Below are 18,310 nucleotides of genomic sequence, written 5' to 3'. Positions count from 1 at the left end.
TATGTGTAGAGAAGGTCTGGGAGACCGAGACGCCGACCATGACATGTAACTGAAAGAAAGGCAAAAGAGGTGGAAGATGTGAGAAAGACAGCCATCCTAGGTCAAGTCCCCGACACCACGGACACCCCTAAAGGAGGAAAGTGGACGCCGGCAATGATCTGGTAGGTGTGAGGCCTCGATCATGGCATACCGGACAGTGGAAGGTAACAAAAGGGGAGAGTAGGGGAAGGTACACGCCATAGAGAGAAAATGGGTGTACCTAGCCCAATTTGAAAGACGTTGTCATGTGGCGTGTGCGCTGGTGAGTAGCAGTAGGCTGCTCAGAGGATGGCGCTCCCAGTATGGTTCGGCCCCCGCAGGTAGTGGGTTTGGCCCAACAACTGGTCCAACAACAGAGTGTAGGTGAAGCTTCAGAATGACGAAGGCAGGGATTACGATTGTCGAGGACGATAATAGACAAAGGAAGGGGGAGTGTTGAAGGTGACCTGAAGGACGGACAGACTTGTCAGAATAGAGAATGGAAGGTTTGCACAGTTTAGACAGGTGTCAGTTACTACGGTGGGGAAACAGCTGAGAAAGTGTAGTGGACGTGCAGTACCTTGGGTTGACCAGTAGAGGGCAGGGAGGAGTGTGAGCAAAGGACTTGACATCAGCTTAGGGCTTAGGAAACCATTGGTCATGGGGGGCGGAGTTACAGGGAACCGGGAATGATATAAATTTGACAGGAGGGTTCCAGAAAGTTCCAGTCCCCAGCGGGAGCTCCAGTGACAGGAGGACTACGACAGTTTGTGCACTGTGAGAAAAACCAAACCAGGGGGACTGAGGAGAGAGAAAGTCAGGGGGGTGGTCCTGACACCAGAGTACCGCAGTATAGACGAGGCACTGAGGTAAAGCATACTGTATTGAGAGAGAGATGACTGATCAGTAAAAGTGCTGTTGGTTTACGGGCTTAAGGCGGCCACAGTGACGGATCTGACAGGAGCGTCGAAGAGTGAAGAGGGGATGGTGCATAAATGTACGTCCCCGGTGTAAAGTACGGTGTGCGGAAAGCGGCCCTGGAAACGGGGGGCCGATAAGTGAAGTGAATTGAAGTGCGGTGTACTTCGGAGGCCATCAGGTGGACGGCAAGAGAATAAACTTGGACCTGTTGTAACCGAAATTTGCCTCATCATGTGTCTGTACGTCACTGTGCGGTATATCAAGGGACCACCCCCCTGCTCGGCCCACCGACCCTACATATTGAACAGTGTGGTAACTCCTTAAGACACCTTCTATCTGTGGGGTAAAACTAGTGGCATTTGAGGGCTCCATTCAGCTGTTTTTGCTGTGTCTTACCCTAATTCTATACAGTATTTTTCTGTAAAAAAAACAAAATACAGGCCACATATTGAACAGTGTGGTGTCTCCGTCAGACATCTGATCTGTCTGTGAGCTACAAATTGTGGCATTTCAGGCCTTCATTCACCTTTTCTTGCTGTGTCTTACCCCAGTTTTATAGACTATTTTGGGGTAAAAAATAAAAAAATACAGGCCACATATTGAATAGAGTGGTATCTCCATCAGATGCCTGATTATTCTGTGGGCTACAAATTGTGGCATTTCAGGCCTACATTCACCTTTTTTGCTGTGTCTTACCCTAATGCTATACAGTATTTTTCTGTAAAAAAAAGACTAAATACAGGCCACATATTGAACAGTGTTATATCTCCGTCAGACGCCTCATCTATCTGTGGGCTACAAATTGTTGCATTGCAGGCCTACATCACACTGTATTTGCTGTGTCTTACCCTAGTTATTGACACCAGTTTGATAACAAAAAATACTTTTTTACCTACATTCCAGATATTTTAAAGTATAGTTTTCCCACACATGGATCACATGCAAGTTCGCTCCCAATTCAGCCATGTGTAGTGAATGTAGAAAATATTGTTGTACATTTAAAATGGGCAAGGTGTGTTGCAAGTGATGAGAAAGTGGACGTGATGCTGATGGTGCATGCAGAGGCTGAGGCCGTGGGCAAGCTGAAATTGTGCCACAAAAAACACCAACATCATCTCGCATGAACTTCCTGTCTGAATTCATAGGGGACCGCAGAATAGCAATATTGAAACAAGTGTCAAAAGGCTGTTGGTTGGATAGCGGATAATGCCTCTAGTCACTTTTCCACCACCACCAGCAACCTGTCTTCCACATGGTCAAGTCTGAGTAGCCGTGAGTCTGGACCGCATATTCCTCACCCTGATCTTCCTTCCTCCCACCATGCCGAGTGCCCGGAGACAACTGATCCCACACTTGGACACTCTGAAGAGCTGTTCACTTTTCCATTTATAGATTCGGGCCTCTCGTCCGGTCCACTTGAAGCGGGGCAAGATGAGATTGCATGTAGTGATGCCCAAATATTTGAGCATCCACGTTCACACGAAAGCGACGGTGGGAACATGTCACAACAGGTGGACGATGAGGAGACACAATTGCCAGAAAGTCAGGAGGAGGACCAGGGTGGAAGCCGAGGTGGTGGATGATATAGTAACTGACCCAACCTGGCAGGAGGACATGCAGAGCGAGGACAGCAGTACACAGGGAGAGGGAGGCATAGCACCCCAACAGGCAGGAAGAGGCAGTGTGGTGTTCACAGACAGAAGGTGGGCAACCGTTCCTCGTAACACCAACACGACAGAAGTTGGCAGTACAACTGTTAGGTCTTCCCGAGTCTGGTTGTTTTTTAAAGACTCTGCCAATAACCCCAAACAGGCCATTTGCACCACCTGCCATGCCCGCATCAGCAGTGGTAGCAAAACTACCAGTCTGACCACCACCAGCATGATCAGGCACATGGCAGCAAAGCACTCGACTTTGTGGGCCGAACACCAGGCTCCAGGAACAGTGTCTGTGGGTGAAAACACTGCTTCTTCCACTGTAGTGTGTGCAAGCCAAACCCCTGTCCACGTTGCATGCGAAGATGCCTCCTGACCTGCACCTGTGGTTGCCCACACTCAACTATCACCATCACCAAGCATGCCCATGTCCATGTCCCAGCCCAGCCTTCTATTGTCCATACCCTAGTCATTGGAACACAAGCATAAATACGCAGCCAACGCCCCACAGGCAACAGTACTAAATTCACACATTTCTGAAGTGCTTGAACACAAAATGTTGCCTTTTAGGCTCTTGGATACGGAAGCTTTCCGCAACCTGATGGCAGCGGCCATCCCAAGTTACTCGGTCGCCAGTCGCCACTATTTCTTCCGGTGTGCCATCCCGGCATTACACAAGCACGTGTCCCACAACATTACCCATGCCTTGAACAATGCTGTTACTGGGAAAGTCCACCAAACCACGGACATGTGGACAAGTGCTTGTGGGCAGGGACACTACATCTCGCTGATGGCACACTGGATTAACATAGTGGAAGTCAGGACCCAGAGGGTCCTTGGGATGGAACATGTCCTCCCGACGCTGAGAATTGAGGGCCCTATGTTAATCAGGGTTGCCCTCACAGTCTAGAGCTTCTGCACCTCCTCCTCCTCTTCAACCTCCATCTCTGAAATGACCGCATCAGTCACAAGCTGGAAGCACTGCAGCACTGCCTCAGCCAAGCATCAACAGGCTGTACTGAATCTACTATGCTTAGGTGACAAACCGCACAATGCTGAAGAGTTGTGGACAGCTCTAAAAGTGCAGGCAGATGTTTGGCTGACACCACTGAACCTGCAGCCAGGCATGGTTGTGTGTGACAATGGCCAGAACCTGGTGGTGGCTCTGAGGCGAGGCGAGCTCACACACGTACCAAGCCTGGCCCTTGTGCTTAACCTCATTGTTCAAAGGTTTCTCAAAACGTACCCGGAGCTGCCGAATCTGCTTGTCAAAGTACGCCGTCTGTGTGCCCATTTCAGAATGTCAGCTCCAGCTTCCGTCGCCCTTGGCCCTTCCGTCGCCATCACATCCACTAATGACAGCCAGAAGAGGCAAAAACTTTAAGGACCTCCTGGTTAGGAGCCACTATGTGGGGGCCCCCGAGAGGGATTTCTTTGGATCACAACTACAAAAGAAGACATGGGGTTGCTTTCTTTGCGGCTCATGTCGAGCTTGCACAAATATTTGTCGAGCAACCACATTTATGTCAGCAGATGGCAAGAATGAATATCAAATATTGTCCTATATTTTATGTAGTACAAGATTTGTATGTAGTGTATTATGCACTATGTCCATGTAAATTAATTTATACTATAGGTTTGACATCTCGAGAGCTCCGTGTTCGCACACGCGAACACGTGAGAGACATAGTGGCGTCTAAAAATTCCAAGGATATCTCTTCCTTGAAAGTGGTCCCTAGACATTTCAAGCTGTGCCATGGCTCAAATCCAGCTGGCTTCTTGGTTCGAGGTATAGACCTCATACATTTCGGAGCCAGGGGTGGAAATTTTAAAGAAAGCACTGGCATAGCTTGAATGTCGCTGGATAGTAACCCTGGGTACAATGTCCCCTTTTGGACTCAATGAACAATTGTCATTTACACCGTTTCTTTAGTCAATCCTCAGTCTCTGTTTTTAATTTTTCATCTGCATGTTGTGTATATTTTAATTTTATTTTTTTTTGTCTAATTAGTTGTTATAATGAGTTTACCCCCTGCTGACATGTTGAATCATGGTCATATGATTGCACCTTTGTTGGGAAGTACAGAGAAAAGAAAATGAAAATAAAGAAGAAAAACAGCACTGGATGATGCGGTTACAGTACTGGAAAAAGATTGGCTCTCTATATCATTGTTGGAGTTTCTTGTATCACTAATTATTATTTTTTGTATTTATTGAATATTGTGTGGTATCATTTAATAACTTATCTATATGCTAATTGGCCCCTGTATACTACTATCACACCCATTTGGGTGAAGGCATAAAGTTGCGTGTAAACCCTGTTAATAGTGACTAGATGACTGCTTGATTGAAGGATATTAAGAAGGGGTTAAAATGATTCCAGCACTGTTGATACATCCATGCATCTTAATCCGGTATTACTATGTTTGCACTGAGGGTTGCAGGGTTAATATATCCCGCACATGCGCGTTGGCTCCCCGTCTGCCGCGTCTCCAAAGGCATCCGTACGGCTCCGCTGAGTGTCTGTACAGCCATGGCAATGGTCCCTGTACTGGCGTTCAGCGGGTTCCTGGATTGCCGGAAGTGACGTGGCGAGACTACAGAGACCGTCTGCGCATGCACGGCCCCTCAAAGATGGCGCGTGCCACATTCCCTGACTTTGCTCCCCTATATAAATGCGGGTGTGATTAACAGCCACCATACAGCCCCCCGAGGAAGCCCTGTAGGGCGAAAGGCGTCGGGCACTAGTGTGGCGTATCAGGATCCCACATGGGTGAGGAGGAGTTTCATCTTATGGCACTATAAATGGCACTTTATTACATTGACTTTTTTTTGTCTGTTATGTCTTGTGGGCTTGTATTGGTTCTTGTGAACCAGGGTACACACATTTGAGAGGATTGTCTCTCTACCCCGGTAACTTCCCTGCTAATTTGATCGCTAACTGACCTTTTTACTGTGTATAAGATGTATTTTTACTATTGGTAACAGCGGTTATTGACTAGAGGGATAGTTCCTTTTTTGCCCCCATTTCATCTAGTTATTTAACTTGAAACTCACTATTTAAGGTGTTTCTTATTTACAGGTGCCCAATTTAAACCTGATATGCTCACTATAAATTTCTCCACCTCAGGAGTATACTCATTCATATATATATATATTTTTGTATTATGTCTTGTGAATTTTTCAATAAAATAAATGTTTTTTTTAGATAAAAACAAGATTTTTTCTTGGGGCAGTTATTGACTCTGGTGTTCTCTGTAGGTTTAGCATTATTATTGAGAGTTGCCCTTTAATGTTGGTTATGCACTGATAAATGATTATTGGTAGGCATGATTTCTCTCTTTGCACTAATATTGCATCTGTGGCTTTTCACAGCGCATCAGCCTGACCACATGTATCAAAAAGCACGTGAGAAAGCGTGGCTTAGTAAATTGAATGAGGTATTTGGTGGAGATCAAAGTGTGGCTCATTCCAAGAGGACTCCGGGTGCAGGTGTTCCCATCTTTTTCGATTAGTGATGAGACCTTTAGGAAACAATGGGAGGAGAGCTTGTTCAAAGGGGTACATGGAACTCTTAACAAAATCAAACGAGGCTACCCTAAGTGAGCTAGAGAATGAGATTGGTCGCATCCAGATGGAATTGCGTGAGAAATTAACTACCCAGTCCTTAGCTAAATTTAATAAGGAACTGGAAGATGACTTTACTAAGTGGGAACAAGATATTGTGACCTCTAAAAGCAAAAAATATCAGAGAGATGTGGCAGATTTTGCTAATAATAGAGTATACAGATGGAAACGAAGCCAGGGGCCATCTCGCTCTAATCCCAAAGTTCATCATAATTCATATTCATCTGCTTCATCTGTTGATGAGGATGTGGCATCTGGCTCCTCTCTGCCGGGATCTTTTGGGGAGAGGCTGGGAAACAACAGATTTGGCTCTAAAAAGGGCAAGGCACAGATGAAGAGAAAAATGACCCCTCCTCAATCAAAAGAAAAGAAATCAAAAGTCATTTGGAGGTAATAAATTTGGTTTTAGGAAGTTTCACCCCCAGCAATTTGCCCCCAGTAGTTCGCCCCGGGTACATTTCGCCCCCGCACATTTCGCCCCTATCAGTTCGCCCCCAGGAGGATTCGCCCCCGCACACTTCGCCCCCGTTCATTTCGCCCCCAGCAGTTCGCCCCCGGCAGTTCGCCCCCCGAATTTTTCACCCCCAGCAGTTCGCCCCGGATGTTTCACCCCCAGCAGTTCGCCCCCAGATGTTTCGCCCCCAGATTTTTTGCCCCCAGCAGTTCTCCCCGGATGTTTCGCCCCCAGCAGTTCGCCCCCGGATGTTTCGCCCCCAGCAGTTCGCCCCCCGGATGTTTTGCCCCCAGCAGTTCGCCCCCCGGATGTTTCGCCCCCAGCAGTTCACCCCCGGATGTTTTGCCCCTGGATTTTTCACCCCCAGCAGTTCGCCCCCGGATGTTTCGCCCCCAGTTTGCCCCTGGATGTTGCGCCCCTGGATTTTTTGCCCCCGGCAGTTCGCCCCCAGATGTTTCGCCCCCGGATGCCCCAGCAGTTCCCCCCCCGGATTTTTCACCCCCGGATTTTTCACCCCCGGCAGTTCACCCCCGGATTTTTCGCCCCAGCATTTTGTCCCTGGATGTTTCGCCCCCGGATTTTTTTGCCCCCGGAAGATCGCCCCCAGATGTTTTGCCCCCGGATGTTTTGCCCCCAGCAGTTCACCCCCGGTAGTTTGCTCCCGGATGTGTGTACCCTGTTTTGCCCCCAGAATTTTGTGTTTGGATATTTCGCCAGTTTGTCCTTGTGGTTCATGAATTCCCGTCTGTCATCAATTCACATGTCACAAAAGTACTGTACAGAGTGCTGCACTTTTGTGACATTTTAAATCAACTGTTTCCATCTGTAAACTTCACAACTGATTGCATTTTGCCCGCAATTTTAACAAGACATTTTCCAAAACATTTCTAAAATGTTTTTGTGTTACAAAACATACCACGAAAAAAATAAACGGATTAAAAAAATGCAGTGTGAATGAGGCCTGATTTAGGTGGGGAATGTAAACCACTCTAAACTCAAAACATTTTGTGATCTTTTACCTGACCCAGCACTGACCTGCTTTTTTGCAAGTTTTGTTGCAGATGTAACAATTTTCATGTCAGGTGTCCTGCAAGTTACATTAGACTAGCTTTTATTCCATCTTTACATCAGAATATAGCAGTGTCTAAAATCTCTACAAAGAAAGAGGTGTACTAGCACCAAAAATCAGTCAGTTTCCACAGCAATTCATTTTCTGCAAGTATGAATTCAATTCTATCCAAACGTGGGAAGAAGAAGTTGGTCTACGAGAATCACATTTACGTATTTTCCAAACGAACAGCTGAAGATGTCTATTCCATCTGGGTGTGTGAAAAACAGTTGACTTGCAAGGGACGTGTTTGGACTAATGAAACATCTGGTGAAGTGGTGAAAGTAACCAATCCCCACAACCACGCAGCACAAGTAGCAAGACCTGAAGCAATCCGACTTGTCAATGAGGCGGTCACCAGGGCAAGGACAACACAGGAGACACCACAACAGATTCTCCCAGAAGTCATTTCAGGAGCCCATTCTAATGTTGTAGCACTTCTCCCAAAGAAAGCAACACTGAAGAGAACAATAGGATTATCAAGGCAACTTGGCAATAATTCAAGGTTGCCCCAAACCTTTGATCAACTTGTTATTCCCCAGGAGTACCAGGGGATCAATATTGATGGTATCCAGCAGCAGTTCCTTCTGCATGACTCTGGTAAGCATTTAACATTTCCATTATATAGAATTATTGCAAAGTTTATGTTGCACAAATGTGAAAAATTATCTATTACAAAGTGCTGATATAGATTACTATGTGATTATTTTACCTTAAAGGGAAACTTTGAGGATAGTGTAATGTAGGGTGAGGCCTACTGATTCCAACTATGCCTCAGTTTTTTAGTTGCAGTCTGATTTTCTGCTCAGCTTCAAAGGAGAAGTCCTGCCTTTAAGATACAGTGGTCTGCCATGTTCATAAGCAGAGTGGTAACCTTGTCCACACCAACCATGATTTGCAGGTATCCAGCCATTGTCAATCACAGCCAGAGGACAAAGTTGTTGCATCAAAATTGTATCACTAGATGTCAATTTTAAATAAAAGTTTTAATATTTGCGCTCAGAGATAGAACTGTATAGATGCTAGACTCCCCCTTGCAGTAGAGGTGAAAAACTGAGTTGCAAACCTGAAAACAGCGTTAAGAGTCAGGCAACGCCCACTTGACACTTTGCCATAAACTTCAAAAATAAAAGAATAAAAAGATACAATTCAGATTATCTGTATACACCACCCTGAAGAAGGAATCCGTTGATTCAGAAACTCGTTGGATGTTTTTTGAGCTTGACCGCTCTCCATAGCTAGTCACGTGAGTCATCATGTGACTGTGACGTCACGCAAGGTCCTGCGGACCTTGTCAGCTTTACTCTACGTGCGCCGCTACCGCCTTCAGCCTAGGCGGGCGCACTGCAGATAGGACGCTTGTCTCCGGCCGGGACAGCGTCCGTAACCCAAAGCATCAATCCCTTCTTTTCATATGGTGACTACATCTTGGATTTTATACGAATTATCGCTACCGTTCTATTGGAACCTCCTCTCCACAGGACCTGGACTGCTAAGCACTATTTGTTCAAAGCAGCTAACCTCAAGGTAATCTCTCTTTTTTTCTATGGACAGTTTCTTCTTTTTATAGTTCCATGGTGAACTCTGCACATGTGGTGTATACAGATAATCTGAATTGTATCTTTTTATTCTTTTATTTTTGAAGTTTATGGCAAAGTGTCAAGTGGGCGTTGCCTGACTCTTAACACTGTTTTCAGGTTTGCAACTCAGTTTTTCACCTCTACTGCAAGGGGGAGTCTAGCATCTATACAGTTCTATCTCTGAGCGCAAATATTAAAACTTTTATTTATTTACTTATTTGGACTAATTTTGTGGTATTATCCTAATATTTTGCTGCTGAGTAGACTGTAGCGCCAGCGCTGTGGCTGAGACATTTATTGTTTAGATGTCAATTTTAGTGTAGAATTTTCTGCTATAAATTAGCTGCAGATCGTCTGCTGCAACTACTTAGTGCATGTGAATGGACCTTAAGGATTCATTAACATGTCCCCTAACCTCTGTCCTGCCCCTTTAGCCATGCCCCCTGCCAACAGCCTGAAATGAAGTTCCAATGCTGAATTAGTGCTTGGAGGAGTGTACACCATGCCCCGGTAGGTGTCGGTCACATACCGGAGCATGGCAGGGGGTTAATTAATATTCACCACCTGCTGCCACATGCTGCTTTGATACAGGACCTGGAATAATGTATGCAATCATGTGATTGCTCACGTCTCAGGATCTGCATCGAAGCAGAGTGAGGAAAGCAGCGCAGCAGCAGGCAGTGAGTATTAATTTATCCTTGCCATGCTCCAGAAGGAGACAGGCACCTACTAGAGCATGATAGATCCAAGGGGCCAGCTGTTCATGGGCGCATTACACCCCTTGGCGGCAGGCCCCTGACGGCCCGGTGGCAGTGGCGTCCCCTGCCTACATGGTAGGTACGCCACCGTTGCACTGCATGTCATTTTTTTAACTGTCCATTTTTTCATGAGCATGTGGATGGGATTTAGACATTTACGCTGCATATGACCCCGACCTAATGAACCGTTGAGTTAGTATGCTTTTTTTCACAAATACTTCTTACATGTTTGCTCGTTTTTCCTGATGCAAACCTTTTATTATCATGGAATTCTGCATTTTGCTAGTTTCTGCTGCCATTATTCCTTTCACGACTTTGAAAATGTGACATTTTTGAATCTTGGAAGCATTTTTAAACTGGAATATATCATTTTCCACTGGGACAATACATGTCGTAGAAAAAACTATTGTTTAGCTCCTTCACACCAGATTTTGCTTCAATTTAACGTTTCTGTTATAAAATCAGAAAATCTGAAGCAAAATGTGAGTTTTTAATGTGAGATATGAACAACGGATGCTTCTGACTAGGAAAATTTATTGTGAATTCATCCCAAAATTCTCTGTCGTGCATCCGCCCCCCTTTTTGCGCTGCACCGAGCGCACAAGAATATGAAAAACACAGTGCATTTGGTGCACGTCGGCGCAGCGAAAAAAGGGCGGGTGCACGGGCAAAAGTGTACCAGCGCACGACCAGCGTACCCAACGATAAGTATAGGGTATGCTGATTGCATGCAGCGTCATGCGATCGGAGGAGCTGGCCGGAGGAGGCACAGCCGGGGCGGAGCTTAGCGCCGACCCTGCGCTGCACCCAGTAACGCTAGTGTGAAACTAGCCTACGTGTCCAAGAAAAAATATGCAACTCCAGGTAGAGAAAAGTTAATCCATGTGGGAGAAATGACCAGAGTACATATTAGAGATTTGAAAGCTAAGGTATAAGGAAGATATATAAAAGAAAAAGTGTTGCTACATTACCTTAAGTAGTGGCGGTACCCCATCGCGCGTTTCGCATTTGGTTTTTCAAGGGGAGTGTGTTTTTTAATATAATTAGGTAAAATTACCTTTGGATATCTTTTATACAGGGTGCCGCTACCTCCTGGACTAGGAGGAGCCGCGCGTTTCGGCTCCTTTCTCAAAGGGCCTGCTACCAACCATGTGTCTCCATTATTTATATCTCCCAGCTGCAGCGTGGTATACCGTGCGACCGGAAGTGATGCTCACCACCCGGATGTGACACGTTACATCTGGGTGGTGAGCGTTACTTCCAGTCACGCGGACTAGAAGTGACCACGGTTATCTGATTCTATTTGCGGAGTATTATTGTAATTATGGGTATGATGGTTATTGCCAGGCAAGCGGCATTGTTTTATGGTTGACATCTAGATCATAATCTGTGATGTGGCCTATACAGCTTGCGATATAATTATGGCTATATTAATATTTGTAGTAGTTTATTATTAGGGCTTTTTCAGTTCTGCCCCTTGTAGCTGCAATATATTGTTGGCAGTCCCTATGTTTATCCATTTTTGTGGTAGCCGTCTCTTCCTGGATTTGTACAGAGTGTATCTGTACTCTCCTACTTCCCCAGTTTTGGCAGTATGGCTTTAATGAATTTGTTTCAATAAAAATTATATTTTTAAACACACAAATAATTGCCTTGTGATCATCCTTTTTCCTATGGTTCTATGAGGTACCAACAGACGCGGAGGGTCCTCTTCAATCCTCTTCCATGCACTTCCATATTGTCTGAATATGTCATCGTACCCGGGGGAATCCCTTTCATTATGCCTAGCTAGGGATTCCCTTGGTTAAGAAGACTCTCCACACAGGTAGGGACCTCGGCAAAGGGGAGAGAAGCGATTTTCATTTTTGATGAGCAAACTCCAAACATTGCCTGTTTTGGGTCGGTGTGGTGGAACCCGAGCAGGCAATGTTCGATACGAAACCTGAACTTTCCAGATCGGGTTTGCTCACCACTAGATATAGTATGATATGTAATGGATGACAAAAAGAAGCCATTAAGTGTAACACCACTAGTACATGACAGTAAAATGATGGTCACTTGTCTTAGATCAGGGGTGTCAAACTCATATTCACCAAGGGCCACACCAATTTAATGGTTGTCCACAAAGGGCCGTTTGTTACTGAAAGACCAGATGCACACAACGAGTCCCGTCCAGAACATGCATTTCTCTGCACAGAGCAGTGCATGCCGCTGTATAAGGCATGTCACTGTGGATCAGCTCTTTACCGAGCGCTGCCACATCTTCCCTGGATCTCACTGAAATCATGGAGAGCTATGGCTGCAGCTTCCAGTCACTTGTCCGTGTTGTTGGTGCTGAAAGCTGCTGATAAACAGCTGGTTGAATGCAGAATACAACTGGACCCTATTCTTGGCCTAATCTTAGGAATGGGCATCAACAGAAAAAGGGATCTTGAAGTGAGAATACCACTTTTACCTGCTGCTCCATTCTTTGGTGTACTGGCAGAGTGTTCTGTGAGGGCTAATCCCAACCCCCCCTTCTGAAAACCTGATAAAGAGGTTCTTTAGAAGGTGGTTAACCACCACTTTAGTTCAGCAAAGCCAATATCTCAGTTCTGCAGAGATGGTTGGTGGGATTAATCCTGTAGTCAGTCAACAGTCCCGTTGCTTCCATACATAGCCTGCATTAAAGGGGTATTTTCATGCCGAACAGCAAAATAAGGCAGCATGCTTTCAGCAATCATGTTGTGGTAAGCATGCTGCCGATCTTGCCCTCCTGGTACTTACCTAGAGGTCTTCTGCTCATCTTTGCCTGATCTTCTCCTGACTGTGTGGGCTGGCGATCGCCATGCTGGATCCGGAGGCCACCACGAGTCCTCTCCTTCTTTCCAGCGTCCTCTTCTTCTGCTTGATCTCATCACGGCACTGCGCATGTGCAGCAGTGTTTTGGTGACAGGAGAGGCATCCTGCCCCCTGGACTGACTGATGAATGGGGCAGGAATGACGTCATGTCAGTGAGCGGCCAGGAGACTTTCGGCCTCACTGCCGTGGCATTCTTCATGCTTCATGGATCAGTGATCGAGGCAAGATGAAAAGACAGCCAGATGCAGGAGAAGACTTCACGGGGAACCGCTAGACTGCACTCCGGGACCCAAGAGCTGCAGCTGTGACAGGTAAGTATGTCAGTTTTTTTGTGTTCTAGGGTGATAATACTCCTTTAAGGCCAGCCAATAGAGCTGCTGAAAAGGCAGCCACAAGAATCCCCAGCAATTGGGGTCCTGTATATTTTACCCCAGGTATGTTCAGCCCTAGATGTTTTGTTCCCTGTATGTTGACCCCAAAAGCTGAGGGTGAAACATCTGGGGTCAAAATGCTAGGGGCAAAACATCAGATGGTGACACTTCCAGGGACAAAATGCTGTAGGTGAAACATCCGGGGGCAAACTGCTGGGGGTGAAAAATCCAGGCGCGAAACATCTGGGGGCGAAACATCGGGGGCGAACTGCCGGGGCGAAAAATCCAGGGGCAAAACATCCGGTGTCGAACTGATGGGGGCGAAACATCCAGGGGTGAACTGCTGGGGGTGAAACATCCGGGGGCGAATTGCTGGGGGCGAAACATCCGGGGGTGAAAAATCCGAGGGTGAAACATCCGGGGGTGAACTGCTGGGGGCGAAACATCCGGGGGCAAACTGCTGAGGGTGAAACATCTGGGAGTGAAATATCCGGGGGTGAACTGCTGGGGGTGAAACATTCGGGGGCGAACTGCTGGGGGCAAAACATCTGGGGGTGAACTGCTGAGGGGAGAAACATCCGGGGGCGAACTACTGGGGCGAAACATCCAGGGGCGAAAAATCCGGGGACGAACTGCTTGGGGCAAAACATCCGGGGACGAACTGCTGGGGGGGAACATCTGGGGCGAACTGCTGGGGGTGAAACATCTGGTGGCGAACTGCTGGGGGCAAAACATCCAGGGGCAAACTGCCGGGGCAATCTGCTGGGGGCGAAAAATCCGGGGGTGAACTGCTAGGGGCAAAACATCTGGGGGCGAAAAATCCAAGGGCGAACTGCTGGGGGTGAAACATCCGGGGGCGAACTGCTGGGGGCGAAACATCCGGGCGCAATCTGCTGGGGGCAAAGCATCTGGGGGCGAACTGCTGGGGGCGAAACATCTGGGGGCGAACTGCTGGGGGTGAAATATTTGGCGGCGAACTGCTGGGGACTGCTGGGGTCGAAATGTGCGGGGGTGAAATGTGCGGGGGCAAAACCTACTGGGGGCCAAATGCTGGGGCCGAAATGTGCAGGGGCGAAATGTACCCGGGGCGAACTGCTGGGGGCGAAACATCCAAATCCCAATAAATTTATCGGATCACATTCTCACGCAACCCCAAATGGATGTGTTAAGTAAGGGTTTGACTTTTGTTCCCTCTAATAAGTTCAATTTCTTCCTAGCAATGAAGGATATCCAACTCTTTCTAAGGAAGGTGGTTTTGCGAAAGCTGCATCTGAGGCCTGATGGCAGCAATGAATTTAGTTCAACTCAGGAACACGAAGCCATTCTTGGAAGAATTGGAAACCGGAATGCCTCCCTCAAATGCAGGTAATTTTCTGACTTTTCTTAATCCTAGGTCAACCACGTTTCCCTCCTTTTCTACCTGCCCTCAGGTAGATATCTTTAATAAACTAGTTTTGGAAGATTTGAAAAAACTCCCTGTCAGGATGGAGCATGTGAATCTGACTAAGGCACAACGTGATGCCATTAGGGAGCTGAGAGAACTTAAAGGTGTAGTAATTAAACAGGCTGATAAGGGGGGAAACGTGGTACTTTGGTCTTCTGCTATGTATGAGAGGGAGGCATTCCGGCAATTTAGAGATTGGGAAGCATATATTCAGTAACCGGAGAATCCGATTCAGAAATTTTCTGTTCAATTGTTTCAAATCTTGGATGAGGCAGTTACACAGGGGATTACACCCAGGAAAATCTGTGATGGGCTTTTGGTGGATAATCCAATTATTCCTACATTCTATCTGTTGCCTAAGGTGCAAAATCCCACCGTCCCCCCGGGGCGTCTGATTGTCTCTGGCATTGGAGGGCTATGTGACACTGTATGTAAGTTTATTGACTATTATTTACCACCTTTGGTTGAGATGTTGCCCTCCAATGTCAGGGACACAATGGACGTCCTGGGGAAGATCGACGGTTTGGTAATTGATCCAGACATGCACTTAGCAACAGTGGACGTTGAATCACTCTATACGAGTATTAGGCATGTGGACGGGCTGGAGGCAGTGGGATTCTTCCTGAGCTCGAGTAGTTATGATTCTGCATTATGCTCACTGATTCTGGAGCTTCTTGAATTTGTTTTAACACACAATTTTTTTAATTTCAAAGACCGTTTTTTTTTGCAGCAACACGGCACAGCGATGGGCGTGGCCTGTGCACCATCTTATGCTAACCTCTTTTTAGGCCACTCGAAGAGGGGCATTTTTGGGGGTGGCGTGCAGGCCACTTCCCAGGCGCAGTGCTGGTTCAGATTCATCGATGATGTTTTTATTATTTGGCAGGGGACCGAGTCTGGCTTCTTGAACTTCATTGGTGAGCTCAATAGAAATGATTTAAACATCAAACTTACATTGAAAATTAGTTCTCATGAAATAGATTTTTTGGACATTAAAATAATGGTGGATGTGGGTGGTATAGTTCAGACCGATGTTTTCCGGAAGGAAACATCGGTCAACTCACTTTTACATGCAACGTCCGCCCATACCCCATCCACCATACAAGCAGTGCCCATTGGGCAATTCTAGAGAATGAAACGAGTATGCTCCACCGATGAGGCCTTCGAGGGCCAGGCTCGTGACCTAAGCTCCAGATTCAGTGAGCGCAGTTATAGCAACTGCTGCATTAAAAAAGGCTATTGTCGGGCTCGGGGGACTCCCCGCAACCAACTTCTTGCCGGATCTGGTCGCAGTAGCAAAAATGGTAGAAAGGATTTTCCTTTAAGATATATCTCCATATTTAATGATCAGTGGGATAGTATGCACCAGATCTTGCAGGAGCATTGGTCAGTACTTCAGACTGACCCGTCCTTGAAACAAATTCTACCATCACATCCACTAATGACAGCCAGAAGAGGCAAAAACCTTAAGGACCTCCTGGTTAAGAGCCACTATGTGGGGGCCCCCGAGAAGGATTTCTTTGGATCACACCTACAAAAGAAGAAATGGGGTTTCTTTCCTTGTGGCTCATGTCGAGCTTGCACAAATATTTGTCGAGCAACCACATTTATGTCAGCAGATGGCAAGAATGAATATCAAATATTGTCCTATATTTCATGTAGTACAAGATTTGTAGTGTATTATGCACTATGTCCATGTAAATTAATTTATATAGGTTTGACATCTCGAGAGCTCCGTGTTCGCACACGCGAACACGTGAGAGACATAGTGGCGTCTAAAAATTCCAAGGATATCTCTTCCTTGAAAGTGGTCCCTAGACATTTCAAGCTGTGCCATGGCTCAAATCCAGCTGGCTTCTTGGTTTGAGGTATAGACTGCATACATTGCGGAGCCAGGGGTGGAAATTTTAAAAAAGCACTGGCACAGCTTGAATGTCGCTGGATAGTAACCCTGGGTACAATGTCCCCTTTTGGACTCAATGAACAATTGTCATTTACACCGTTTCTTTAGTCAATCCTCAGTTTCTGTTTTTAATTTTTCATCTGCATGTTGTGTATATTTTAATTTTATTTTATTATTGTCTAATTAGTTGTTATAATGAGTTTACCCCCTGCTGACATTGAATCATGGTCATATGATTGCACTTTTGTTGGGAAGTAAAGAGAAAAGAAAAAAGAAAAATGAAAACAAAGAAGAAAAACAGCACTGGATGATGCGGTTACAGTACTGGAAAAAGTTTGGCTCTCTATATCATTGTTGGAGTTTCTTGTATCACTAATTATTATTTTTTGTATTTATTGAATATTGTGTGGTATCATTTAATAACTTATCTATATGCTAATTGGCCCCTGTATACTACTATCACACCCGTTTGGGTGAAGACATAAAGTTGCGTGTAAACCCTGTTAATAGTGACTAGAAGAGAGCTTGATTGAAGGATAATAAGAAGGGGTTAAAATGATTCCAGCGCTGTTGATACATCCATGCATCTTAATCCAGTATTACTATGTTTGCACTGAGGGTTGCAGGGTTAATAAATCTCGCACTTGCTCGTTGGCTCGCCGCCTCCCGCGTCTCCAAAGGCATCCGTACGGCTCCGCTGAGCGTCCAAGCAGCCATGGCAATGGCCCCTGTACTGGCGTTCAGCAGGTTCCGGGAATGCCGGTGTGTGGCCCCTCAAAGATGGCGAGCGCCACATTCCCTGACTTTGCTCCCTTATATAAATGCGGGTGTGATTAACAGCCACCATATAGCCCCCCGAGGAAGGCCTGTAGGGCGAAACGCGTCGGGCACTGGTGTGGCGTATCAGGATCCCACATGGGTGAGGAGTTTCATCTTATGGCACTATAAATAGCACTTTATTTCATTGACTTTTTTTTGTCTGTTATGTCTTGTGGGCTTGTATTGGTTCTTGTGAACCAGGGTACACACATTTGAGAGGATTGTTTCTCTACCCCGGTAACTTCCCTGCTAATTTGATCGCTGACTGACCTTTTTACTGTGTATAAGATGTATTTTTACTATTGGTAACAGCGGTTATTGACTAGAGGGATAGTTCCTTTTTTACCCCATTTCATCTAGTTATTTAACTTGAAACTCACTATTTAAGGTGTTTCTTATTTACAGGTGCCCAATTTAAACCTGTTATGCTCACTATAAATTTCTCCACCTCAGGAGTATACTCATTCATATATATATATTTTTTTGTATTATGTCTTGTGAAATTTTCAATAAAATAAATGTTTTTTAGATAAAAACAAGATTTTTTCTTGGGGCAGTTATTGACTCTGGTGTTCTCTATAGGTTTAGCTTATTCAGCATTTGCAGATTCCGGCTCACCGACTGGTGTGTGATGTTCCCACACATTGTAACTCAACACTGCACATGTTGGAAAGGATTTGTGAGCAGAAGAGGGCAGTTGTTGACTACCAGCATCAACAAGACCGTCGATATTCAGTTCAGACTCCACACATAAAACCTCTGGAGTGGACATGGATGTCAGACATATGTACCATCCTACAAAACTTTGAAG

The 18,310-nt window shown here is 45.9% G+C and overlaps 1 long non-coding RNA gene across 2 annotated transcripts; it reads left to right on the top strand.

Annotated features, from left to right (window-relative positions):
* Positions 1–6,492: 6,492 nt before the first annotated feature.
* Positions 6,493–18,032, top strand: LOC141063384 (uncharacterized). 2 transcript variants are annotated; one of them, XR_012224872.1, is made up of 3 exons: positions 6,493–6,611; positions 14,551–14,698; positions 16,868–18,032. It is a non-coding gene; the product is annotated as an uncharacterized lncRNA (long non-coding RNA). The 2 variants fall into 2 exon arrangements; XR_012224871.1 differs by lacking the exon at positions 6,493–6,611 and adding an exon at positions 9,996–10,043.
* The last annotated feature ends 278 nt before the right edge of the window (positions 18,033–18,310 follow it).

This window comes from Dendrobates tinctorius, unplaced genomic scaffold (assembly GCF_039654945.1).
Source record: "Dendrobates tinctorius isolate UK_male_01 unplaced genomic scaffold, ASM3965494v1 ptg000250l, whole genome shotgun sequence".
NCBI classification, from domain to species: Eukaryota; Metazoa; Chordata; class Amphibia; order Anura; family Dendrobatidae; genus Dendrobates; species Dendrobates tinctorius.
This window is presented reverse-complemented; position numbering and strand designations above follow the sequence as displayed.